This window comes from Globicephala melas, chromosome 4 (genome assembly GCF_963455315.2).
Source record: "Globicephala melas chromosome 4, mGloMel1.2, whole genome shotgun sequence".
Classification (NCBI taxonomy): domain Eukaryota; kingdom Metazoa; phylum Chordata; class Mammalia; order Artiodactyla; family Delphinidae; genus Globicephala; species Globicephala melas.
The window spans coordinates 85,623,560-85,651,373 of NC_083317.1; the positions used below are offsets into that span (position 1 = coordinate 85,623,560).

At 38.4% G+C, this 27,814-nt stretch overlaps 1 protein-coding gene across 3 annotated transcripts in view; it reads right to left on the reverse strand.

Moving 5' to 3' along the window:
* Nucleotides 1-27,814, reverse strand: part of SOX2 (SRY-box transcription factor 2) — a 727,395-nt gene that overhangs the window by 581,138 nt on the left and 118,443 nt on the right. The window contains exons 1-2 of one of the 3 annotated variants that reach the window (XM_060298377.1): nt 7,580-7,597; nt 7,198-7,267 (exon numbers count right to left, since the gene is read on the reverse strand). The gene's annotated coding sequence lies outside the window, so the exon portion shown is untranslated. Of the gene's footprint in view, nt 1-7,197; nt 7,268-7,404; nt 7,439-7,579; nt 7,598-27,814 lie in introns of those variants that run through there. The other 2 variants (XM_060298376.1, XM_060298378.1) reach the window with 2 other exon arrangements.

The following is a 27,814-nucleotide window of genomic DNA, read 5'->3' on the forward strand; positions in this document are numbered from 1 at the left end:
ACTAGCTGTGTGTAGCCCTAACAGTACTTTAAATTTTTTTTTATCCTTTTTTCAAACCATGGACTAAATGTCTATTCATATTTCAAACTTAATCAAGGGCAAAACCAAAGCTCCCTTAATATTAAGTCTTTCTCCTGACTTCTCTATTTTGCCAAGGGATGCCATCATTCCCTGAGACTTAAAATCATAGAATCATATTTTATCTCTTACTTTCCACTACCTTGACCTCAGCAGCTACCATATGTTTATCTCTAAAATATTTCTCCTGTCTCCCTGTCCTCAATTCCTTACCTCCCAATCAATCTTCAATCCATAACAGTTCTGCTTCAGTGAAATTGCTCCTGCTAACATCATTAACATCCTCCATGTTGAAAAACCCAACAGAATCATTTCAGGACTCCTTTTACTCTATCCCTTTGGTAATAGCACTCTCTCTTTCCTTCTTGAAAGTCTACTCCCTTGGTTTCTGGTTTCTTCCACACACATACCCCTCTCTCCTGTGTGATCTCTTTCCATTGAGTTCATCTCTCTATTATGGAACTTATTCACATCACACATTTGGCTGGAAGCTCCTTGAGATTAGAGACGCTACATCAGCCTAACACATAGTAAGCACTAAGTAAATTTCTGTTGAATTAATGAGTGAATTAATTCTCTTTCATTCCATTCCTACTGTCACTACTCTGATTGAGCCTCTGGTTCCCTCTCACCTGGTCTATTTCATAGGTTTCTTAACCAGCTTCCTTACTTTCAACCTACTCCAGACATTTCCAGGTGTGGTAACCAAGTTCATTTTCCTAACGTAGATCTGTGGACCACGTCCTTATCTTATACAAAAACCTTCCACTTGCTCACAGAATTGAACCAAACCTATGAATTCGGAATTCAAAGCCCCCACAGTAAAAGTCCAATGTGCCCTCCATGATCTTTTAGACTGTTGTATGATAACCCAAACCCCCAAATTCTTTGTGCTTTGGTTCCCAAGCTCCTTCTGTTGTAATCTTTCACCCTTTCAAGGTCTGCTTTCTCCATAATACCTTTCTTGATCCCACATGGGTGAATAACTTTTTTTTAAAAATAAGTTTATTTATTTATTTGGTTGTGTTGGGTCTTCGTTGCTCCGCGCAGGCTTTCTCTAGCTGCAGTGAGCGGGGGCTACTCTTCGTTGTGATGCACGGGCTTCTCACTGCAGTGGCTTCTCTTGTTGTGAAGCACGGGCTCTAGGCAAGCGGGTTTCAGTAGTTGTGGTGCTCGGGCTTAGTTGCTCCATGGCATGTGGGATCTTCCTGGACCAGGGCTCGAATCCATGTCCCCTGAATTGGCAGGCGGATTCGTAACCACTGCACCACCAGGGGAGTCCCTAGGTGAATAACTTTTGATCTTTGATATTTTAATCCACGTAGCACTGTTTATACTACTTTGATGAGCCATAACATTTCCAGGCTATTATTGTGATTAGCGATTGGCCTTATTGAGTAACCTAGCTTGCAAACTTTCTGAGAGCAAGCACTATGCATTCTTCATCTGACATTCCACCTCACAATGCATTTTCGATGAACATTCAGTGAATTAAGCATTGTTTAACTATCTTATATGTATTAAAATACTTTGCACTTAATTATCTCCTATCTAAAAAAACTCTCCCTTAATGCCCAAGCTCTGCTCTAGCTTTGATCCAAATCCTTCCCCAGTGAGGCTGACTGAAATAATTGTCCATAGATGCAATCTCCTCTCTCATTCCTCCCACTCACTTCTTAGTCCACAAAAATCTGGTTTCCACATCATCCCTCTACCCAAAATGCCCTTGCAAAGTCAATCACAATCTCTTTGTTGCTAAATACAGTGTGCCCTTCTCGGTCCTTAACTTACTTGACATTTCTGTTCCAAGACGGTCCCAGGTTTCTATCTTGAGTCCAGAACTCACCTGAGCTCCATATTTATATATCCAGTTCTCTGCAAACGTATCCTCAACTGAGTGTCAAACCCAGTAGAGTGCTCGATAATATTTGTTGAATGACGAATACCTCCCAAGCCTGCTCTTCTTGGTCTAGATAAGTGCTTCTTAACCTGTTTTATCCTATACACTCAATTTTATTAAAATGTAAAATCTAATGCCCCCTCAGTACCAAACACATTCTGATACAGCTACCCACCTTTCACCAGAGGTTTCTGCAGACTGAGAATGACTGACCCTCTGTACATTTCCATCAGACATCAGACCAAGATGATCCTGTGAAGCATTCGTTTCTGACGTTTAAATTATTAACATAACAATATTTGTTGAATTTTCCAAATATAAAATTATACTATAATATTAAATGTGTTCGTATGCTTTCTGAAACAATATACAGCAACCTGAAGGTCCTGCTGCCCATAGCAGGCTGGGGGTCACCCTTCCCCTCCTACTGCTCATCCTCCCAGTTGATAACCCCAGTGTTAGAAACTCTTTAAGGCAGAGTGCAGCTCTAAAATTGTGTGACTTTAGGATATAAAGTCTTTAAACATTTTTGATCCCCTGGAACTTTCCTTTTCTCTCCCTCATCCTCTGTCCTCTACCTCCCTTCATCCTTCTAGCCCCTCCCCCTCTCTTTTTTCTTATTTTCACACTGTATTGATCATGGATTGTGCTATCCCGGTGGGCATCTGGACTTTTTTTTTTTTTTTTTTGAAGGCCAGAAAAGTAACTTGTCCATTTTGGAATTTTCTATGAAGAAATACAAGTGACCATTTCCTTGGTCATACCTAGACGTCCAAAAAAAGAAAAATTTTCCAAGTTGCCTTGGGTAAGTTATCCAAGCAAGGTTGAGAAGAGAGGTCTGCTCTGTGTTTAAAGGGCATTATTTCCAGATCTGGCTTCCCCAACAAACAACAGAAAATCTGAATTCATGCATAAACCATAGCTGAATTCAAATTTTCTGCATAGCAGAAGCTGGAGGGGAAGCCTTAACATTCCTTCTGCACACGTGTCCTACTTGCCCCTATCTTTGAACTGTTAGAATGCTAAACTATAGGATAAAGTACTTTGCTCTTCCTTCAGTTTATGAAAGAAATTGAAAATAACTTTGGGGTAGCTTTTTCACAGCACACTTTTACCCACGTATTTTACTCACTTTACCCATGTATTTTTACCCCCACTGAGCTAGCTTATATATGTTAAGAGAGCTTGCCCTTCTGAGGAAGGGTATTATACATTATTAAATCTGTTCTTGTAACTCTCTTAGTGGGGAAAAAAAACTACAATCTTTCTTGGTTTTAGAGCACTTTATAAGGAGTCTATGAACATCAAAAGGCTTTTTTTTTTTAGCCTCCAATTCACTCTTTGAAGAGCATACTCATTAGACTACAATAACATAGGCAATTTTGAATGGCTGACAGATTGGGCATCCTCTCCTAAAAGAGATACACTGCTGACAATCAAGTTCAAGGCTCCAAGAACCGTGTAACGTCAACTGCTTAAGCCAAAAAGCAGACGCAAAGACCTGAGCAACTTAAAAGAAAACCTATGCAGAAAATACACTGGTGTGCAAGCAAAAGACTCACTGAAAGCTTTCTTGGACAAAAACAGAAAGAGGTTATGCATGTGTCAGAGACTGCAGGGACAGCTGACATCTGTGTTACCCCAGGAAGGCCCAGGCTATAAGAATCAGAGAGCCCAGGATTTAATCCACATAGTCACATGCTGCCTGTGTAACCAGAGGCCAGTCACTGAATCTTTCTGATCCTGCATTATCTCCACTATAAAATGAGGGTAATGATAGCAAGATTTGGGGTTCTCATGAGGATTAGGGAAAACATACAAAATGCTCACTATATGGAAGTTACCCTTTTAATGATGGGGTTTTTTTCCATTGTTGCTATAGCTGCTAAAATCCCTGAGCCAAGTCTGTGACTCAAAAACAAAAATTGAAATATATAGCCTTCAGATGTGTTGCACTTTTTTTCCTGTCTTAAACTAAATTTTATTTTCCCTACGCATAATTATTTAGTCATTATTTATATCTATCTTGTCATCTTACAATCTGCATCAAAGCCCTTGTAAAAAGTGGTGTTACATAGAGATTTTCTGTCTATTATGCTCCCAGTTTCCCCATAGTGAATTTTAGGACACAATGGAAATTGGTGCATTCTCTTCCACTTTAAATGCTGGTGTCATGCTTATAGTTTCATAGAGTTGTTTGATCAATAATTGGAATGACCTTGACATTGATTAAAACCTGCCCCAAACTCTCTTGTCTTGTCCCCTTTGTCATCTAATGTTGGCTCCCAACTGGGATTAGCAATGAGGCATCATTTGTAGAAACTTGGTCTTTTCTTTGTCATCACGTCATTACCAAATAAGTTGACCAGACCCAACCATCACATGCACGCCAAAATGTCTGCCCCATCCATAGGAGGCAAGAAAAGAAACAAACAACAGATAACATTCCATTTGACACCTGAGGGAAGTAAGACCCAAAGATGCCAGTGATCAGCCCATCATCAATACAAAACTGTAATTAAAACCAGGCCAATCAATTTCCTGCATTCTGAACACTAGAGAATGCGACTACTTAACACACCCTGTTTAGTCAGGCAATCCACAGCTTGTCAGTACATCAAATCATGGACACACTTATCTCATCCTGCTGAAGATAACAGCTTCTACTGACAGAGCTTACGCAGGCCCCTACCCTGGAAGGATTAGGGCTATACAAGCCTCATCTCCCCCTTTGGATTTTATTGCTAGTCCATGAATGCACTGAAACCTCAATACCATCATTGTAATGGAAAGTAGCACCCAGTTCCTGATGCAAAACCCAAGAAATTTTATTTTTACACAAAGGAAAACAAATCTAAAATAAATCTTTAAACAAATTTAAAATAAATCTCAGATGTTTCAGAGTTTTGACAAACGTGGGACCTTTTCCTTTCCTCTGATAACTTCTGAAGATACCACAAAGATCCAGATTTCTAAACTTTCCAGAAGTGGGTTTTTGTTTGTTTGTTTCTTTGTTTTTGTTTTGGCTTAGCAAATAGTACACTGTATGGCATATGAGTTGTTATACCCAGGAATAGAAGGGCTGTAAGCAAAAGAGTTGAGAAGTTTCCCTTGCCCCAACGGTTAGCTGGGAAATACCTAGCTCTCCAGTTCCCCCAAATGCAGGTGCTTACGGAACAATGTTCATACCTATGTTGACAGAAAGAGGAAACATTCATTTCTCCACTAACAAGAGCTCTAAAGCAGGCAGTCCTTGATAAACCAAGCAAGCAGGGACCCTAGCTGATCTCCAAGCCTGATTATCCATTCCTTAACATGTCTTGACAGTCATTCTTTACAACTACTCCAAAACAAATTACCTCTAGCTCTTACCAAAAGTACTTAAAGATAACACAGAAGAGAAACTTTGCAAAATGCTTACAAGATTGACTAGACATGAAATTAGTAAGTAAAAGACAAAGTATTATTGCTCAGGTACTAATTTGGCTTAGCAATAAAACAACAATGACATGCCTAAATAATAAGCTTTTTCTTTTAAGAACTAAAAAAAATAGCAACAATCTTAACCTAACAACAAGCTTAATTTTTATAAAAAGAGGAATGAAATCAATACTATGAGAAAAAAATCTGTATAAATGGTAAAATTAAGTACATCTTTCAAACAAAAGCTCTTTAATATTGTGCTTCTCTATCAATCTAAGACTGTAGGCAGTGACTGCAATGGCACAGTACAGACTGTTGTGGCCACGTATACAACACAACAATCCAACTTATTTTCACAGGAAGAAACCACACTTAGATCCATGAAGAAGCGCACCAATTAATTTTACTCTTCTCCCTCCCCGCCACTCCTCAGGTTTTAATCATCTGTTTTGTAGCAACTGTTGTAAATTATGGGTAACAACAACCTTGGAACTTCAATACCAGCACAAACCAATACCCCACTGCCACCTTTTTGGCAGTTCGCCATGTGTGCTATTTTAAAATTAGGCATTAGGAGGCAGCAAATGGCTCAAAACCACAGGCAAAGATAAATTTGTAGGAAGTTGGAAAAGAGACCTAAAGCAGCAAAAGCGTAGAAGACAGACTTCATCTTAAATACAAACTTCCAGGACTTTAGATTTGCTATAACGAATAGTTAGAAGGGGAAAGTGTTTGGCCCTCATAGAGACCTCTGTGAAACCATCTGGATCCTATTTCCCATTTCAGCATCTCTAAAATCTCTGATGGTTACCTTAAGGATTAAACAACATAGGTCTTGGTTTCATTAAAACTTGTTTCCTGGCTCCAGAAAGAAAAGTCTCATGATTGCCTACGTGGAATTCTCAGGTCACACTCGATTCGGCAGTGCCCGCACTAATGAAGATACTGTTCAAACCATCAAGGAGACATTAGAACTGATTCTGCCCCATATTGCTTCATTCTGATTAAGGTATTTACATATTTAAAAGATGCACCATAGTTACTTAAAAATGCCAATGCTGCACTTACGTTTAAAAAATACTTGTGACGTGTACTCTAAGTATCATGTCCAAAGTATCATGTCTTTAGATAACACAAGTCTGTCTTATTTTTAGGAAGCTGAAAATGGACTTTTCACTTTTCTTAAAAAGGGATAATATCTCTAAACAAAGCTTTGTTATTTGGTTATAATGTTCGATTAAATTACAGGAAATGTAACTTAAAGCACCTTAAAATTGATTAATTTATAATATCAAAACAACTCTTGCTTCTCTCTCTGGATATTTATTTTGAAGAAATAAGCTCATGTAATTTATACAAGAATTTTACTTCAAGCACAAGTAGAAAGGTCCCTTAGAAGGCATGATTGATAGGAATCAAAACTATAAATGTGTGAGGAAGACTGTGTGGTACATGAAACAAGACATAACATCTCCAAAGATAGTTTCCTGCAATTTTTTGCATTGTTTCTTGAACTGTTATGCTAAGAATGCATACACTACATGCCACACAATACGTAGCTATCACAGAATATACTGGGTAAAGCAGTAGTGAAAAAGATGCTCATTAGCACAATATTGTTGATAAACAGTTAAATCAAACCAAAAGTAATTCACATCAAATAATGCAAATGCTGCACAAAACCTATTTTCCTTCTAGGCATGCATCATGATTCCAAAATCCTCCAATAACCAAATTTCAGCTTTACTATGATTAACTATTAACAGTAATTGAAGAAAATATCACACATTACTTACTGTTTTCAAGGTATCTATGCCATCCTTCTGAATTCAAAGGGGTGAAGAAGAATCACTGCCACGAGGAAATCTAATAGGCAAAAAGAGGGAAAAAATAGCAAATATTAGTTGTCTGAAAATTAGCATCTTCAGATTTTCTTGAGGTACTCCCCACAGGATCCCAAAGCAAAGAAGAAAAAGAAAAAGTTGGAGAAAAACATCACACACTTCACGAGCCGACTTTCTCCACAAACCCAGGCAGTTCCAAACTTTAAAGGCTAAATTGTTGAGCATCCTGATTGAGCAAATATCCGACTTCGGTATCACTGGTTACAAACACAATTTCAACAAGACGAATGCATCTCCAAAATTATGGTTACTTTAATGTATTATCCAGATTTACCCCTGTTTCTCTCCCTTTCTCCCTTTTCCATTCACATTTTTCTTCCTACAAAATGCACATAGGTCTGTTCTTCCTTGTACCCAAGTCAGGCCTGGCTTTGAAATGCATTTCAATCTCTCAACACAGACTGCTTTCATTGCATTTAGAGTCCCACTAAGGCCCAGCTTTAAAAGCTACTGATTCTTTTTTCTTTAGCCTTCCTCACAAAGGAAGGGTATTTTGTAAATTACCAGCTCGTTCAGATCAACAAAAGGTACTTTCATAGAAAGCCCCATTTGATTTTGCTCAAATTTGATTACAAGGATGGAGAAAAGGAAAGGAAGTCAAAAAGAAAAACCCCAGATGGCTTTTTCATTCATCTCAGTGAATGAGCTTTATCTGTGCCTTTTGAAACTGTAGCAGTGGAAAAGCATTTCTGTTGGCTTAAAAAACTTGACAAAAATTATTGGTTTGCCATTTCTCATGTAACAGCCATTGGGAACTGGATGAAAAGACTTTTTCATGGGATCGCCTGCTTGGATCAAAATAATGGAGATTAGGTATTTCATTATAAATTACAGTGGGAGATAGAGCAGGCTGTCATATTAATAGCAACCTGCTCATGGCCTTCAATGGTAGCTATTCTCCTAGACAAAGGACCAAGGGGGTTGTCTATTGAACTTGTACTTTAGGCCTGATCAATTTTCTATCATCAAGGCAAAAGGTGAGATGACTAACAAAGGAATTCACACATGAGTGACCTCATAAGCCTACAGATAAAACAGCTTAAAGAAGCAAAATACATCCTGAAATTATGGATGATAAACTATATAAAGAAGAAGACAGAGTATGTGAGAGAGGAAAGAGCAATGGTCTATAATTCTCCTCTCTCTTCTTGGCCAAATGGACACATTAAAAGCTACTTGTTTTCAGCTGCAGATAATTGCAACGTTTGGTTTGCAGTGGTCTGCTTTAAATCCTTCAGCTGACTTCTTTTTTTCCTCAGCACAGCTCCAGTCATTTCATTCGCTATTAACAACAGCATTTTGTTCAAGACAAAGCTTCAACCAAGAGTCACACTTAAAAATAAAAACTATAAAGAATCACAAGCAACACAGGCTTCAAGATATTACACAGTAGAATGCGTGTTTGTTATTTTGCTCCAAGTTACCAGCCTCTTGCATGCCCCTCCGTGCGCACTTACTTCTTAGATTTTAAATCATTTAAAATCTAAGCTGTACCTGTCACTAAAAGACACAGAATCTTAATGAAGCCTGAGACACGTGATTCGATGAAGATTCAGAAAATAGTGATGATAAAATACTAACCCAAAGAACTAGTGAAGGATAGGTGATTGATTTTCATCCCATCACAAGGAATAATTTAGACTCCCAATGGAAGTTGTCCAGATCACTGCAGAAATTGCTAAAATTTTCTTCCCTGTTATATGTACATGGAATTTTCAACTTTTCTTTAAAAAATAATTGGGATTTCTGCCTGCTAGTCTTAGTGTTCCTTGAATTCTGGATGGTAGTAGAGAATTTTTGTTCCAGAGATAAAACCTAGGTTAACAAAGGTTATTATTACCTGGAAATGCAGATACATGTAACACTTTCTGCACATCACATAAAGCAAATGCAAAGTAAAAATACATTTGAGCAGGATATTTTTTTACTGTGTTATTTTTTTAAGCCAAAGAGCAGTATAAGATCATTAACGTAATATGACTTCCAACTGCCTAAAAGCTTGAGAAAGTATCCTAAATATCACCTGTGACAGCAGTTGTCAAAATAAGGCTACATTTTGAAAGGTACCCTTGACAGGTGTAATGACCCCCAAATCTTGGGCACAAGCAGTCAGAGTACACAATCACACATATAGTAGTGATGACATAAAGTCATTTATGTACAAATCAATAAAACAAGGTTATAGTATTATCTGAGGTATATATACAAATGACTCATTTGTATAAAATTGTACTTCCTTTGTTTTTAGGGGATCCCTGATCCTTCAACTATTTTAACCATTCAGAGAGATCCCAAATTCAAGGTAATAAAAGAGGAATTAAATTACACTGGTAGAAGTCAGTGTGCCTGGAAGCTCTTCCCACTATTGGTGTAAACGCAAATTGGTAAGAATTTTTCAAAGGGTAACTGTACAGCATTCTTCAAGAGTTTGAAAGACTTCATAACTCTTAACCCAGTTAATCCACCTCTAGGAATCTTCCTAGTGGAAACTATCAGAAATGCAGATAAAGATTTTTTTTCCACAAAGATATTTATACAATGAGTCAGACAATAATCGGATAATGGTTAGGACTTCAAGTTCTAGAGCCAGACTAGCTGCATTCCAATTATAACTTCACCAGCTTCCAATGACAACCTTATGACTTTCATTATTAACCTCTCTATGCCTCAGTTTTCTCACCTGTAAACTGGGGATCTCAAAAGTATGTTATGAAAATTAAATGAGTTAATATATGTAAAGCATCAAAGGTATGGCTAGCACACAGTAAGTACTAAGTAAATATTAGATATTATTATTATAAATGCTTCAAATCTGGAAAATTATCAACTAAATTGCAATAAATACAATAGAATGTAATATGCCTATTAGCGATATTTCTTACTGACATGGGAAAATATTCATACTAAGTGAAAAATTAAGGATATAAAACTCCATTTATTATGTGATCGCAATATATATATTTGATATATATAAATATATATTGTTTTATATATAAATATATAACATATATATGTACATTAAAAGTAGCAATAGTATTTATTCTCAGATAATGTAATTTCAAGTGATATTTTTCTTTTTATATTTTTTAATTTTTAAATTTTTTACGGAAATTAAAAAAAATTTAAACCCTTATTTTTATGAGTTAGTTTATGAAGAAGGATAACTAGGAGGAGCACCAAGCAGCACGCAGTATTTATCAAACACCGGCAGGCCGGGCTAAGGGGAAAGTCAGAGTCTATGCCAAAGTTCACTTCAGTGCTTAGCACTAAGATCTGGAAATAAGATGTGCTTTCACAACTGGGAATCACTAAGCTTAAACTCTAAAGTGTAAACAAGTAAAATCCAAACATAATGGATCCACAAAAATTCCTGCCCCAAGAGGCTGTCAGTACATGGGTTACCAAAGGCATCTGACAACAGGGGGAATCCAGCAAAATGACTCAGGGATGAACTGGGGAAGATACGCACGTACCAACATACACGAGTTATGTGTAACACAGATAGTTTTGGATCCCATCAGTTAGGGGCGGAGGACAAAGCCAAAGAATCCTAAGAAGTTTCAACAGGGCCCAATAGTAACTTAATCGATTGCAGGTGGGGCTAAACATAGAAACTTGCAGGTTGCAGCCAAGGAAATGACTATGGGAATGTCTAGAAAAGGAGAGTAAAGGCCAAGAGGTAGGCTCTTTTCCCTTTCACTCCTCATACCCATGGGGAACCATAACCTAAGGACAGGAAGGGAGGTGCATGGAAGAGTAGACCTTGGGGGAGACGGGGAAGATGGCGGAAGAGTAAGACGCGGAGATCACCTTCCTCCCCACAGATACATCAGAAATACATCTACACGTGGAACAACTCCTACAGAACACTTACTGAAGGCTGGCAGAAGACCTCAGACCTCCCAAAAGGCAAGAAACTCCCCACGTACCTGGGTAGGGTAAAAGAAAAAACAGAGGCAAAAGAATAGGGACGGGACCTGCACCAGTGGGAGGAAGCCGTGAAGGAGGAAAGGATTCCACACGCTAGAAGCCCCTTCGCGGGTGGAGACAGCGGGTGTTGGAGGGCGGGAGCTTCGAAGCCGCAGAGGAGAGCGCAGCAACAGGGCTGCGGAGGGCAAAGCGGAGAGATTCCCGCACAGAGTATCAGGGCCGACCGGCACTCACCAGCACGAGAGGCTTGTCTGCTCACCCGCCGGGTTGGGTGGGGCTGGGAGCTGAGGCTTGAGCTTCGGTCGTAGCGCAGGGAGAGAACTGGCAGCGTGAACACAGCCTGAAGGTGTTAGTGCGCCACGGCTGGCCGGGAGGGAGTCCGGGGAAAAGTCTGGACCTGCCGAAGAGGCAAGAGACTTTTTCTTCTCTCTTTGTTTCCTCGTGCGCAAGGAGAGGGGATTAAGAGCGCTGCTTAAAGGAGCTCCAAAATGGGCGTGAGCCGCGGCTAACAACAAGGACCCCAGAGACAGGCATGAGACGCTAAGGCTGCTGATGCCGCCACCAAGAAGCCTGTGTGCGAGCGCAGGTCACTATCCACACCTCCCTTCCAGGGAGCCTGTCCAGCCCGCCACTGCCAGGGTCCCAGGATCCAGGGACGACTTCCCCGGAAGAACGCACGGGCGCGCCTCAGGTTGTTGCAACGTCACGCCGGCCTCTGCCGCCGCAGGCCCGCCCCTCACTCCATGCCCCTCCCTCCCCCCCCCTCCCCCTGAGAGAGCCAGAGCCACCGAATCAGCGGCTCCTTTAACCCCGTCCTGTCTGAACGAAGAACAGACGCCCTCCGGAGACCTACACGCAGAGGCGGGGCCAAATCCAAAGCTGAACCCTGGGAGCTCTGCGAACAAAGAAGAGAAAGGGAAATCTCTCTCAGCAGCCTCAGGAGCAGCAGATTAAATCTCCACAATCAACTTGATGTACCTTGCATCTGTGGAATATCTGAATAGACAACCAATCATCCCAAATTGAGGAGGTGGACTTTGAGAGCAAAATTTATTACTTTTTCCCCTTTTCCTCTTTTTGTGAGTGTGTATGTGTATGCTTCTGTGTGAGATTTCGTCTGTATAGCTTTGCTTCCACCATTTGTCCTAGGGTTCTATATGTCCGTTTTTCTTTTTTTCTTAATAATTATTTTCTTATTTTAATAACTTTATTGTATTTTACCTTTATTTTATTTTATTTTATCCTTTTTCTTTCTTTCTTTCAACTTTTTCTCCCTTTTATTCTGAGCCGTGTGGATGAAAGGCTCTTGGTGCTGCAGCCAGGAGTCAGTGCTGTGCCTCTGAGGCGGGAGAGCCAACTTCAGGACACTGGTCCACAAGAGACCTCCCAGCTCCATGTAATATCAAATGGCGAAAATCTCCCAGAGATCTCCATCTCAACACCAACACCCAGCTTCACTCAACGACCAGCAAGCTACAGTGCTGGACACCCTATGCCAAACAACAAGCAAGACAGGAACACAACCCCACCCATTAGCAGAGAGGCTGCCTAAAATCATAATAAGTCCACAGGCACCCCAAAACACACAATCAGACGAACCTGCAGCCTGCAAAAAGGAGACCTCAAACACAGTAAGATAAGCAAAATGAGAAGACAGAAAAACACACAGCAGATGAAGGAGCAAGATAAAAATGCCCCAGACCTAACAAATGAAGATGAAATAGGCAGTGTACCTGAAAAAGAATTCAGAATAATGATAATAAAGATGATCCAAAATCTTGGAAATAGAATAGAGAAAATGCAAGAAACATTTAACAAGGGCCTAGAAGAATTAAAGATGAAACAAGCAATGATGAACAACACAATAAATGAAATTAAAAATACTCTAGAAGGGATCAATAGCAGAATAACTGAGGGAGAAGAACGGATAACTGACCTGGAAGATAAACTAGTGGAAGTAACTACTGCAGAGCAGAATAAAGAAAAAAGAATGAAAAGAACTGAGAACAGTCTCAGAGGCCTTTGGGACAACATTAAACGCACCAACATTTGAATTATAGGGGTTCCAGAAGAAGAAGAGAAAAAGAAAGGGACTGAGAAAATATTTGAAGAAATTATAGTTGAAAACTTCCCTAATATGGGAAAGGAAATAGTTAATCAAGTCCAGGAAGCACAGACAGTCCCATACAGGATAAATCCAAGGAGAAACATGCCAAGACGCATATTAATCAAACTGTCAAAAATTAAATACAAAGAAAACATATTAAAAGCAGCAAGGGAAAAACAACAAATAACACACAAGGGAATCCCCATAAGGTTAACAGCTGATCTTTCAGCAGAAACTCTGCAAGCCTGAAGGGACTGGCAGGACATATTTAAAGTGATGAAGGAGAAAAACCTACAACCAACATTACTCTACCCAGCAAGGATCTCATTCAGATTTGATGGAGAAATTGAAAACTTTACAAACAAGCAAAAGCTGAGAGAGTTCAGCATCACCAAACCAGCTACACAACAAATGCTAAAAGATCTTCTCTAGGCAAGAAACACAAGAGAAGGAAAAGACCTATAATAACAAACCCAAAACAATTAAGAAAATGGGAATAGGAACATACATATCGATAATTACCTTAAATGTAAATGGATTAAATGCTCCCACCAAAAGACACAGACTGGCTGAATGGATACAAAAATAAGACCCATTTATAAGCTGTCTACAAGAGACCCACTTCGGACCTAGAGACACATAAAGACTGAAAGTGAGGGGATGGAAAAAGATATTCCATGCAAATAGAAACCAAAAGAAAGCTGGAGTAGCAATTCTCATATCAGACAAAATAGACTTTAAAATAAAGACTATTACAAGAGACAAAGAAGGACACTACATAATGATATAGGGATCGATCCAAGAAGAAGATATAACAATTGTAAATATTTATGCACCCAACATAGAAGCACCTCAATAAATAAGGCAAATATTAACAGCCATAAAGGGGAAATCGACAGGAACACATTCATAGTAGGGGACTTTAACACCCCACTTTCACCAATGGACAGATCATCCAAAATGAAAATAAATAAAGAAACACAAGCTTTAAATGATACATTAAATAAGATGGACTTAATTGATATTTATAAGACATTCCATCCAAAAACAACAGAATACACATTTTTCTCAAGTGCTCATGGAACATTCTCCAGGATAGATCATATCTTGGGTCACAAATCAAGCCTTGGTAAATTAAGAAAATTGAAATTGTATCAAGTATCTTTTCCGACCACAACACTATGAGACTAGATATCAATTACAGGAAAAGATCTGTAAAAAATACACACACATGGGGGCTAAACAATACACTACTTAATAACAAAGTGATCCCTGAAGAAATCAAAGAGGAAATAAAAATATACCTAGAAACAAATGACAATGGAGACACGACGACCCAAAACCTATGGGATGCAGCAAAAGCAGTTCTAAGAGGGGAATTTATAGCAATACAATCCTATCTTAAGAAATAGGAAACATCTCAAATAAACAACCTAGCATTGCACCTAAAGCAATTAGAGAATGAAGAACAAAAGAACCGCAAAATTAGCAGAAGGAAAGAAATCATAAAGATCAGATCAGAAATAAATGAAAAAGAAATGAAGGAAACGATAGCAAAGATCAATAAAACTAAAAGCTGGTTATTTGAGAAGATAAAATTGATAAACCATTAGCCCAACTTATGAAGAAAAAAATGGAGAAGACTCAAATCAATAGAATTAGAAATGAAAAAGGAGAAGTAACAACTGACACTGCAGAAATACAAAAGATCATGAGAGGTTACTACAAGCAACTCTATGCCAATAAAATGTACAACCTGGAAGAATTGGACAAATTCTTAGAAATGCACAACCTGCCAAGACTGAATCAGGAAGAAATAGAAAATATGAACAGACCAAACACAAGCACTGAAATTGAAACTGTGATTAAAAATCTTCCAACAAACAAAATTCCAGGACCAGATGGCTTCACAGGAGAATTCTTTCAAATATTTAGAGAAGAGCTAACACCTATCCTTCTTAGACTCTTCCAAAATATAGCAGAGGGAGGAACACACCCAAATTCATTCTATGAGGCCACCATCACCCTGATACCAAAACCAGACAAGGATGTCACAACGAAAGAAAACTACAGGCCAATATCACTGATGAACATAGGTGCAAAAATCCTCAAGAAAATACTAGCAAACAGAATCCAACAGCACATTAAAAGGATCATACACCATGATCAAGTGGGGTTTATTCCAGGAATGCAAGGATTCTTCAGTATATGCAAATCAATCAGCGTGATACACCATATTAACAAATTGAAGGAGAAAAACCATACGATCATCTCAATAGATGCAGAGAAAGCTTTCGACAAAATTCAACACCCATTTATGATAAAAACCCTCCATAAAGTATGCATAGAGGGAAATTTCCTCAACATAATAAAGGCCATATATGACAAACCCACAGCCAACATCGTCCCCAATGGTGAAAAGCTGAAAGCATTTCCACTAAGATCAGGAACAAGACAAGTTTGCCCACTCTCACCACTCTTAGTCAGCATAGTTTTGGAAGTTTTAGCCACAGCAATCAGTCAAGAAAAGGAAATAAAAGGAATTCAAATCAGAAAAGAAGAAGTAAAGCTGTCACTGTTTGCAGATGACATGATACTATACAGAGAGAATCCTAAAGATGCTACCAGAAAACTACTAGAACTAATCAATGAATTTGGTAAAGTAGCAGGATACAAAATTAATGCACAGAAATCTCTGGCATTCCTATACACTAATGATGAAAAATCTGAAAGTGAAATCAAGAAAACACTCCCATTTACCATTGCAACAAAAAGAATAAAATATCTAGGAATAAACCTACCTAAGGAGACAAAAGACCTGTATGCAGAAAATTATAAGACACTGATGAAAGAAATTAATGATGATACAAATAGATGGAGAGATATACCATGTTCTTGGATTGGAAGAATCAACATTGTGAAAATGACTATACTACCCAAAGCAATCTACAGATTCAATGCAATCCCTATCAAACTACCACTGGCATTTTTCACAGAACTAGAACAAAAAATTTCACAATTTGTATGGAAACACAAAAGACCCCGAATAGCCAAAGCAATCTTGAGAACAAAAAAGAGAGCTGGAGGAATGAGGCTCCCTGACTTCAGACTATATTACAAAGCTACAGTAATCAAGACAGTATGGTACTGGCACAAAAACAGAAAGATAGATCAATGGAACAGGATAGAAAGCCCAGAGATATACCCACGCACATATGGTCACCTTATCTTTGATAAAGGAGGCAGGAATGTACAGTGGAGAAAGGACAGCCTCTTCAATAAGTGATGCTGTGAAAACTGGACAGGTACATGTAAAAGTATGAGATTAGATCACTCCCTAACACCATACACAAAAATAAGCTCAAAATGGATTAAAGACCTAAATGTAAGGCTAGAAACTATCAAACTCTTAGAGGAAAATATAGACAGAGCACTCTATGACATAAATCAAGCAAGATCCTTTTTGACCCACCTCCTAGAGAAATGGAAATAAAAACAAAATAAACAAATGGGACCTAATGAAACTTAAAACCTTCTGCACAGCAAAGGAAACCATAAACAAGACCGAAAGACAACCCTCAGAATGGGAGAAAATATTTGCAAATGAAGCAACTGACAAAGGATTAATCTCCAAAATTTATAAGCAGCTCATGCAGCTCAATAAAAAAACAAACAACCCCATCCAAAAATGGGCAGAAGACCTAAATAGACATTTCTCCAAAGAAGATATACAGATTGCCAACAAACACATGAAAGAATGCTCAACATCATTAATCATTAGAGAAATGCATATGAAAACTACAATGAGATATCATCTCACCCCAGTCAGAATGGCCATCATCAAAAAATCTAGAAACAATAAATGCTGGAGAGGGTGTAGAGAAAAGTGAACACTCTTGCACTGCTGGTGGGAATGTGAATTGGTACAGCCACTATGGGGAACAGTATGGAGGTTCCTTAAAAAACTACAAATAGAACTACCATATGACCCAGCAATCCCACTACTGGGCATATACCCTGAGAAAACCAAAATTCAAAAAGAGTCATGTACCAAAATGTTCATTGCAGCTCTATTTACAATAGCCCGGAGATGGAAACAAACTAAGTGTCCATCATCGGATGAATGGATAAAGAAGATGTGGCACATATATACAATGGAATATTACTCAGCCATAAAAAGAAACGAAATTGAGCTATTTGTAATGAGGTGGATGGACCTAGAGTCTGTCATACAGAGTGAAGTAAGTCAGAAATAGAAAGACAAATACCATATGCTAACACATATATAAGGAATTTAAGAAAAAAAAATGTCATGAAGAACCTAGGGGTAAGGCAGGAATATAGACACAGACCTACTAGAGAATGGACTTGAGGATATGGGGAGGGGGAAGGGTAAGCTGTGACAAAGCGAGAGAGTGGCATGGACATATACACACTACCAAACGTAAAATAGATAGCTAGTGGGAAGCAGCTGCATAGCACAGGGAGATCAGCTCTGTGCTTTGTGACCCCCTAGAGGGGTGGGATGGGGAGGGTGGGAGGGAGGAAGACGCACGAGGGAAGAGATATGGGAACATATGTATATGTATAACTGATTCACTTTGTTATAAAGCAGAAGCTAACACACCATTGTAAAGCAATTATACTCCAATAAAGATGTAAAAAAAAAAAAGAGCAGATCTTACCCCCTACCCCTGCTAATCCCTCAGTCAAGCTTGAACTAAGGGGAGGGGGGAAGGGTGGTGAAAGTGGGGAGCCTAGAGTATTTAACTGGGTGTACTAGTCTTTAGCAACTAAAAGTGACTGGAAAGTTATGGACTATCCCAAGATATTATAAACAGCCAGGAACATAACAGAGCATTTCTGAAGGTGCAGAAAAGAGAACTGAATACAGATTACTCAGTATACGAGTTACATATGTTTTATGCCTTTGTTGCAAGAAAAAATGGCAATTTAAGTGCTAGACTTTTCAAGAAAACTTCAGTTAATAAACAGCAAACTTCTAGAATATGGAAGTAACATATGATCCAGCAATTCCACCTCTGGGTATATATCCAAAAGAATTTAAAGCAGGGACTGGAACAGATATTTGTACATTCATATTCATAGCTGCATTATTCACAATAGCCAAAAAGATGGAAGCAACCCAAATGTCCATCAACAGATGAATGGATAAATAAAACCTGGTATACACATATAATAGAATATTATTCTGCATTAAAAAGGAAGTTCTGATACATGCTACGATATGGACAAAGCTTGAATATATTATGCTAAGTGAAATAACCAGACACACACACACACACACACACACAATACTGTATGATTCCACTTATATGAGATACTTAGAGTAGTCAAATTCATGGAGACAGAGTAGTTTCCAGGGGCTGTGTGGAAGGGGTAATTTGGAGTTACTGTCTGGTAAGTACAGAATTTCAGTTATGCAAAATAAAGAGTCCTGGAGATGGATGATCGTGATGGTTGCACAGCAGTGTGAATTGTGCTTAATGACACTGAACTTTACACTTAAAAAATGGTTAAAATGGTAAATTTTGTTATGTATATTTTACCACACTTTTCTTAAAAAGAATATGAAAATGTTGCTCCCTGAAAATATCTCCTCAATTCTTTTACTATCAGCTAATAGAAAGGAAATGAAATGAAACAAATGAAACAAAAAAAAAAAGAGGAAGGGGACTGCTTTGGTCAGTCAGTTGTGCAATTTGTACATTTCACCCAGATGCCGGAAGGGGCAAATGGGGGGCAAAATCTAGCCAGGAGTTATGCTGACCAAGTGGTATGCCCCGGGGCTGGACTTCAATAGCTGGGAGAAGCGGTGCCATTTGGTAACTCATCCGCCCAGAGGGAACATCTTTTATTCATTTGCAGAAAGGCACTATATGTGTCAACCTGCCTTGAAAGGGAGCCAGGCTGATATGTGGACAGATTAAGAATGATTATTTCAATTGAATGGTAATGTTGGTTATGTGCTCTTTGTAAATGAATTGGCCACCAAGTCCCTGGGAAAACCTTCTGTTTGGGAGTTTCAAGTTCATCATTGTCTTCTTCACGTGGTCTTCCCTGCTGTCAACACAACCACCCCTTACTGAAGCATATGAGGTAACAGCACCATTCTAGTGATACACAATTGGAGTAATAATATGTGATATATAAGTAGACTTCCCTAAAAGAGACAAGATAAATTGACTCAAGGTCTAAAACATGTGTTCTTTTCAGAACTACAGGGAACCCAACTCTTAAAATTACATACTGTGTATGGTATTTATTTATTTTTTATTGAAGTATAGTTGATTTACAACGTTTCAGGTGTACAGCAAAGTGATTCAGTTATGTGTATATATATATGTATATAGTAACATTGTAAATATATATATGTATTCTTTTTCAGATTCTTTTCCATTATAGGATATTACAAGATTTTGAATACTTACTGTGCTATACAGTGGGACCTTACTGTTTACCTATTTTATATATAGCAGTGTGTATCTGTTCATTCCAAATTCCCTGCCTTTCCCCTTTGGTAACCACAAGTTTGTTTTTTGAAGTCTGTGAGTCTGTTTCTGTTTTGTAAATAAGTTCATTTGTATCATTTTTTTAGAGTCCACATATAAGTGATATCCTATGATATTTGTCTTTTTGTGACTTCGCTTAGTATGATGGTCTCTAGGTCCATCCATGTTGCTGCAAATGGCATTATTTCATTCTTTTTATGGCTGAGTAATATTCCATTGTATATATATATATATATATATATATATATACCACATCTTCTTTATCCATTCATCTGTCAATGGATATGCAGGTTGCTTCCATGTCTTGGCTATTGTAAGTAGTGCTGCTATGAACATAGGGGTGCATGTATCTTTTCGAATTAGAGTTTTCTCCGGATATATGCCCAGGAGTAGGATTTCTGGATCATATGGCAACTCTATTTTTAGTTTTTTAAGGGACCTCTGTACTGCTCTCCATAGTGACTGCACAAATTTACATTCCCACCATCAGTATAGGAGGGTTCCCTTTTCTTATGAATGGTATTTAAAAGTTACATTTCCGGGCTTCCCTGGTGGCGCAGTGGTTGAGAGTCCGTCTGCCGATGCAGCGGACGCGGGTTTGTGACCCGGAACGGGAAGATCCCACATGCCGCGGAGCGGCTGGGCCCGTGAGCCATGGCCGCTGAGCCTGCGCGTCCGGAACCTGTGCTCCGCAACGGGAGAGGCCACAACAGTGAGAGGCCCGCGTACCGCAAAAAAAAAAAAAAAAAAAAAAATTGACTAGATTTTATGAAAATAAATTTTTGCATATATCTACTTCCTCATCATACCATGAGTCTCTTCAGGGTGGGGGCTATTACTTCTCCATCTTTGAAAATCCGAATCCTAGCACAATCAATACTTATTGAATGAATAAATGAATGATGGCATTAATGACATATGTCCCACTGTTTTTGAAGAAAAGATCAGTAGATGCTGGTGTTGAGGCAGGCAGGGGGCAACAGAGGGACAGAGTCATACCTTTGGGAGGTGGTCCAGGATCTGAGGGAAGGCTCTGGGCTTCAGCTAGACTGACTTCAATTTTGAATCCCTGCTTTGTCCCTTAGGACTGTGTCACCTGGAACAACTTACCTAACCTCATAAATTCTCAACTTTCTCCTCTGAAAAATGACGATATTATATTTAATTTCCCAAGTGGTAAGATAGGTGAGATAGCATTGCATAAAGTGCTTAACACATTATCTAGAATGTATATATCTAGAACATACCTAGAATATAGTAAGTGCTCTGTAATATTTGGACTGGTATAAGAATTAAATGTGATAATATCTACCACACACCTGCCACACCATAGGCACTCAGGGATAGCAGTGATGATTATAGCTGGGCAATTTATTGGGATTTTTAATATAACAGAATAACAATGAAAAACCTAATTTCTTATTTTAACTGGGGAGTAAAAATTGGACTCCCCACTCCCCACAGGAGAGTGTTTTACTTTCTTTCTCTGTAGCGCAGATCACCTTTAACTATTATATAATCCTTAGTTGTATATCATGTTTATTAGTTAGCATCTGTCCCCTTCACAGAATATAAGCTGCATGAAGGCAGAAATACTGTCTGTTTGGTTACCGTTATTCACCAAACACCTAAAATAGTACCTGACAGAGAGTAGGGAGAATACGCACTAAACAATTATTTGTTGAATAAATGGAATATTGGCTAAGATTTATGTACTTCAGATCTGGACTTGCCTTGGCCTAAGGGGGAGTTAAGAGTCTTTTCTGGTAAAAAAGAGAAGAGCCAGATGGGGCGGACCACTCCCAAGCCAACCCTAAATAGGCCTTTGTTTTCAAAACTCTAAGCCTACGGATATCAAGCTAGAGTGTTTAGGAAGGGAAAACACAAAGGCTGTGGAATTCCATGGTTGAGGAGGAGAAGCGGCCTCACTTCCATAAGTTCAGATTCCCCAAACTGAGCATAAAGAGGGAGTTTTCATTTCTAAGAATGGCAGAGTCATGAACGTAACACACCTAAGGTGGCAAAACTTCAGATGGCAACAGCCCCAGAACTGACTCAAGGAAATGCTATCTGTCCAACAGAGGACAACCAAAACTGCACAATTTTTTCCCCTGAGGCTTATTAGCGTGAGTGAAAAAAAGGTTTGGAAACTAGAGAAAGTCAATCAAAACCCTTTCAGAAAAGAAAAATTTTGCTTCACGTTTAAGTTAATGCCACACAAAGATAGACAAGACAAAATGTCTTCAGAAAAGGGACTCAAAACTAAGCTGAGGAACCACTGAAGGAAACAGATATTTATCCTGGACTAAAGGAGATCCCAGAGAACTCTAAAAATGTAGAGAGACAGATACATAGACATAGACGTGGATTGTGATGCAGTTGTGGAGGTAGATGCAGAGGTAGATGTTGATATAAATGCGGGTGTAGAGGCAAATGCACACATTCTCTTGTGGAGAAGGGCAGTAGACGTGTCCTGTGTAGCTCCATAAGTCAAACTAAAATTAATGAGGAAAAGCTACAGAGAGAAATTTCATATCAACATTAAAAAGTATCTGATTTAACATGATCCCTAAATAAAATGAGCTCATTTAGGGGTTGCTCCCTAACTCTTACAATGATCAGACAGGCTGAACTACCATTGGGGTTGAAGGTTATAAAGGGAACACAAGTATTGTTCCTTGTCTATCAAGATGACCATCAAAATGTCTGCCAAGAGCTGTGAGGAGCCTACTTGGAAGAGAAGTTAGTCTCCCTCGGTTGCATGGATGGATATTAAATAAGAAATGTCTACTCAGGATAATAACACAGAACAATAAGCAAGCTCACATATGCTTTGCAGTTCTGCTCAACTTGAATTTTTAAGCAGACTTATTTCATGTTGTATACCTTGAAGACATTTAAATATTGACTGAGGTGTTATAAAACTGTAAAGCTCTGTTGCTGGTACTCTATTAATAACAAATCAGAGTAATTTGAACATAGAATAATGTCTGTAGTATTTACTTTTAAAAGGATCTTATCAAGGAAATAATGTAAATAAAACTGATATGGATGTGTTTAATCTACCATAGAATAAAAATTTCAACAATTATAGAAACATTCAATTACAAATACTTGCAATGCTAATTAAAACCATCTTATCAACCACTAACATGGGTCCTATGGGATCTCCTCTACTTGGCAGTAGTTTCTTAGTCTAGTTTGAGATGCTCTATGAATTTCAAAGTAATAAAACTGATTTCCTTGAATATGTTACATAACTCAAACCATTTAAGTCAATTTTGCAATCAGTCTGATTTAGCAAAGTTTAACTGTCCTAATCAAAATTTAAAACACTTCTATTTACATTAATGGCTATTAAAGGCACTAATCAAGGCAGAGCTTTTTAAGCAATGAAACAACTTTGGTCTTAGAGCAAAATCAAATTGATTTAGAAACACAGATAGCTATATGATATTATGGCTACATATACTAATCCTACCTGCATACATCCTAGATAAAAATTATTTGCTAACAAAAAGAACCATGACTGATCTCATGAGTTACATTTCTTTTATTATTATGGTAAAACATTGACATAATTCCTGATCCCTCCCTTTTCCTCAGACCCCAGATCCAATCAATCAACAGGTCTTTTTGATTGTACCTTCTAAAAACATGGCTGATCTGTCTCTTATAGGCTTCTGGGGCCCTAGTCCACAAAACATTATCTCTGTCTGAACTGATGCCAAGGGCAAACCAACTGAACTCTCTCACTCCCCTCCTCCAACCACCAAGGCCCACCTCCCTCAGTCCTCTCACAGCCATAAGAGTCACCCTCTTAAAACTCCACTGTTTAAAACAATTCAAAGGCTTCCCACTGCATTTAGGATGAAATCCAAACTCCTTCCAAGGACCTGTCATTTCCTGCATGATCTAGCAACTGCCTATCCCTATAAAACCATCTCCTATAGCTCCTAGCCTTGCCCTCTTCCCTATTGACACCCTGGTATTTTTTGTCGTCTTCTAACACATTAACATATGCTATAGTCTCTAACTAGAATGTTCTTTGTGCAGCCCCTCTTATGTTAGACTCATTCTCATCCTACGAATTTCTCCTGAATGTCCACTCCTCAGAGAGCCTTCCTTGCCACCCATCCTGCCCCATGTAACCTTGCTGCTCTCTATCTCCATTTCAGAATCTTGTTTGTGGCCCTCACAGTACCTGACTCAATTTGCTCTTATTTTATTAGCTTATTTTTCTAGTCTGTCTTCACTAGATTGTAAAATCCACAGGGAAGGAACCATGTCTGTCTCATTCACTGCTAGGCTCCCAGGACTTAACACAGAAGCTGGGCACTCAGTAGGAATTCAATATATATTTGCTGAATGAATGAATATAACAAAACCATAGTCATTCCTCAATTTCAAAGGTGGTTAAAAATTTTGCATAAATGTGTATATATATGAAAATTTTGCCTGTAGTAAATTACCCATATACTACAAAGTGAAATTGAGAAATTTAAATATTCTTTTAAGGAATTCAACCAAATTATTGGTTCTGACAGACAATAATGGCTCATAAAAATAGGACCCATCGCAAAAGGAAAGGCTTTTGTTAATTCCTCCTGGTCAAGTGTGAATGGAAAGGTATGTCCTGCCTGAGGTCTGCCACTTACAGCAGGAGAGCCAGGTTACAGGGATGGTAAGGTTATGAGATGGAAACTGTTCCTGCTCTGATAGAAACACAGATAAGATGGCACCGTCTTCACCCTAGACAATGACAATGATCTTGATGATGATGATGGTGAAAAGAGCAGCATTTGTCAAGCATTTGCTACGTGTCAGACACTGTCTGTGTCTCAGTGCTTTGCATATATTAACTCATTTAATCCTTAGAATAACCTTACTACTATCCATACTTTACACACTTTACAGATGAGAAATTCCAAGGCTTAAACAGGTTAGAAAAGCAGTTTACAAAAAGTTATACAGTCAAGAACTGCTAGAGCTGAGATTTAATCCTAGGTACTTAGACCCCAGATGCCCACATTTATTTCTGTTAAAGAAAAAACAAAATAGAGGTCACTGTTTGAATATACCACTAGATCAAAAACTCAGTCATATAACCAAAACTTAAGCTGTCCTGATTTACCAGAAATGCTGACCTTAAGCAAACCTTAAGCTTTCTTCATGTCCTTACAGCATGACTTTCCAGCTTCCTAGCTTACCAGTTACAAACAAGTAAGTTTATGCAATGAAAAAGAATATGTTTCTGGTAACCAATCACAAGAGAAAACAAGTGCTTACTCATTCATCCTTTATAAATCAAACTGTAACTACTGAAAGCCAAGCTCTACTTTCCATTTGAAATCTCCCTGTTAGCAGTTTGTTTCTCACTCAATAAAATATCCACATTGAGTAAAGCTCTCTGAATTCTCTTTTGACATTACTAAGTATATAAAAATGTTTTAAGACATCCCAAGAAGAAAAGGTACCTTACATAGTATTGAGCATAAAATGACATTAACAGTAACTGCCAGGTCTTTGCAGCCATAAGGGATGTTCACATTTCTTCTCATTGGAGAAATCCATAACGGTTTGGCTCCTAATAATAAAGGGGTTTTTTTACCAGAAAGATGAGAATATGACTCTCCTGATATATCCCAGAGGGCAGACAACACAGAAAGAGACAAAACTAAAATATCATATAGACAGAACAAAGAGTACTTGGATAGGAATGAGGAAAAGAGGGAAGGTGAGAGAGAAGGAAAGGCTTGCACTGCTATGTGAGTCAATAAATAGAGCAGGCAGCCAACATTTTGCAAAATATTTTTGGAGAAAATGAAAACCACCTTGATAATACTACTGACAAGGATTTGAATTCAAAGGATTTGGGGATAAATAGGAAATATCAGGAAATAGTACTGTATTAGTTTCTTGTGGCTGCTGTAACAAGTTACCACAAACTTGGTGCCTGAAAACAGTAGAAATTCGTTCTCAACAGTTCTAAAGCCCAGAAGTCTGAAATCAGTATCACTGGACCAAAAACAAGGTGTTGACATAGCTGCATTCCCTCCAGAGATTCTAGTGGAGAATCCATTCCTTGTCTCTTCCATCTTCCTGTAGCTTCCAACATTTCTTGACTTGTGGCCACATCACTCCAATCTTCAAGGCCAGTATCTTCAAGTTTCCCTCTGCCCTGTCCTCACATCACCTTCTCCTCTGTACAAAATCTTCCGCTGCTTCCCTCTAATAAAGATACACATGATGGCATTTAGGATCCACCTGGATAAACCAGGATAATCTCCCCATCTTGAGTCTTAACTTAATCATAACTGCAAAGATCTTTTTTTCCAAATAAGGTAACATTTACAGATTCCAGAGATTAAGACCTGATATCTTTGGGGGAGGGATCATATTTCAGCTTACTACAAGTACAAAGTGCTCTGATAAAAGGAAGTAATTAACCCTAGCATAGACTAGTGAGACACAGGAACACTGTAGAACTCACAGAAGACCAGCAGAACTTAGTACAAGAAAAGGAATCCCTCCTGGACCAGAAGACAAATCATACTCAATTAAGTGTTTTTCCTAATGATTTAATGAGATCATTGGAAATTAAAGCCAGCATAATTACTGTAGTTTAATGCAAAAAAAAAACTTGCTTAACTTAATTCTACTGTGAATTATATACAGTTTTATTCCATAACGTAAGTTCAGCCAATATTGAAAAATTCTTTGCTGTCTTTATGGAATTCTAAATTCAAATGCTAATCCAAATACACTTATATAGGAGAAAAAATAGAAGGTCTTCTCTTTCTAGTCTAGTATGTAAGAATCCCAGGGAAATGCTCTGATAGACATAAGCAGGAGGGACAGCTTGTTCTGATTGGAGACAGGAAGAAGACTCTTCAAAGCAAAGGGGAGGCTAATACCTAAAGAAGAGAGGAAGGTGTTCTGGGCAGATAAAAACCACAGAAGTCCACTGCACTCTATGCCAGTCGACACACGACTCTTCTAATACAACTATCCCACATGCACACATACATACATACAGAAGAGGAAGGCACTCACTCCTCCCACAAGGAAAACAATCCAAAGTTGTGTCTGTTTCTGAATCTAGCCAGAAGTTCTGAAGGTGCCGTGGACTTTTCTTCATTGGATCCAGGCATGTCTCTTCTTAACCTTGCACCTTTTAAGTGTCTAGCCCAGTGGTTAAAAGCACAGGTCCAATCAGGCTGCCTGGGCTCAAATCATGGCTCCACCTCAATAGTCTGTGGTTTGGGGCAAGTTACCCAACCTCACTGTGTCTCAGTCTCCTAGTCTGTAAAATGGAGATGCCAATAGTATCCACTTCATAAAGGTGTTCTAGCATTTAATGAGAGAAAATGTATGAAATTCACAGAGTAAGCATTCAATAAGTGTTAAGTGCTATGGTTATGACCATTTTAGATGCTAGAGATACAGCATTAAGCAAAATAAACAAAGCTGCGGCCCCCATAGAGTTTCAGTTCTAGCAGGGGAAATAGACAATAGATAATTTTAAAAACAAATAATTAAGTCCACTGTTAACAATTTTTGACTTCAGCTATTCAAGCTTAGAATGAAGACTTTATCTCTCTTTGCACTCTTGTGGCTATTGCTGAGCATTTTTAAATGAGGTGAAGCTTACATACTGACAAGAAAAGTTGTGCGACATTAAGTAAAAAGAGAAAATGGCATAACAGCATATGAAGTATAAGCTTTGATTACATTAAATATACATATACATTACACATACCTCTGTTTCTGCATTAAAATGTCAGCGAGGATAGACAAACTGCCAATAATTACGTCTAGGGAAGAGGACTAGGGAAGGCATCACTTTTTAGCTTACCTTTCTAAGCGGGTGTGTAATACTACTTTAATGAAAAAAATGTTAATAAATTTTTCATTTAAAAATGCCGATGGCTGGAGT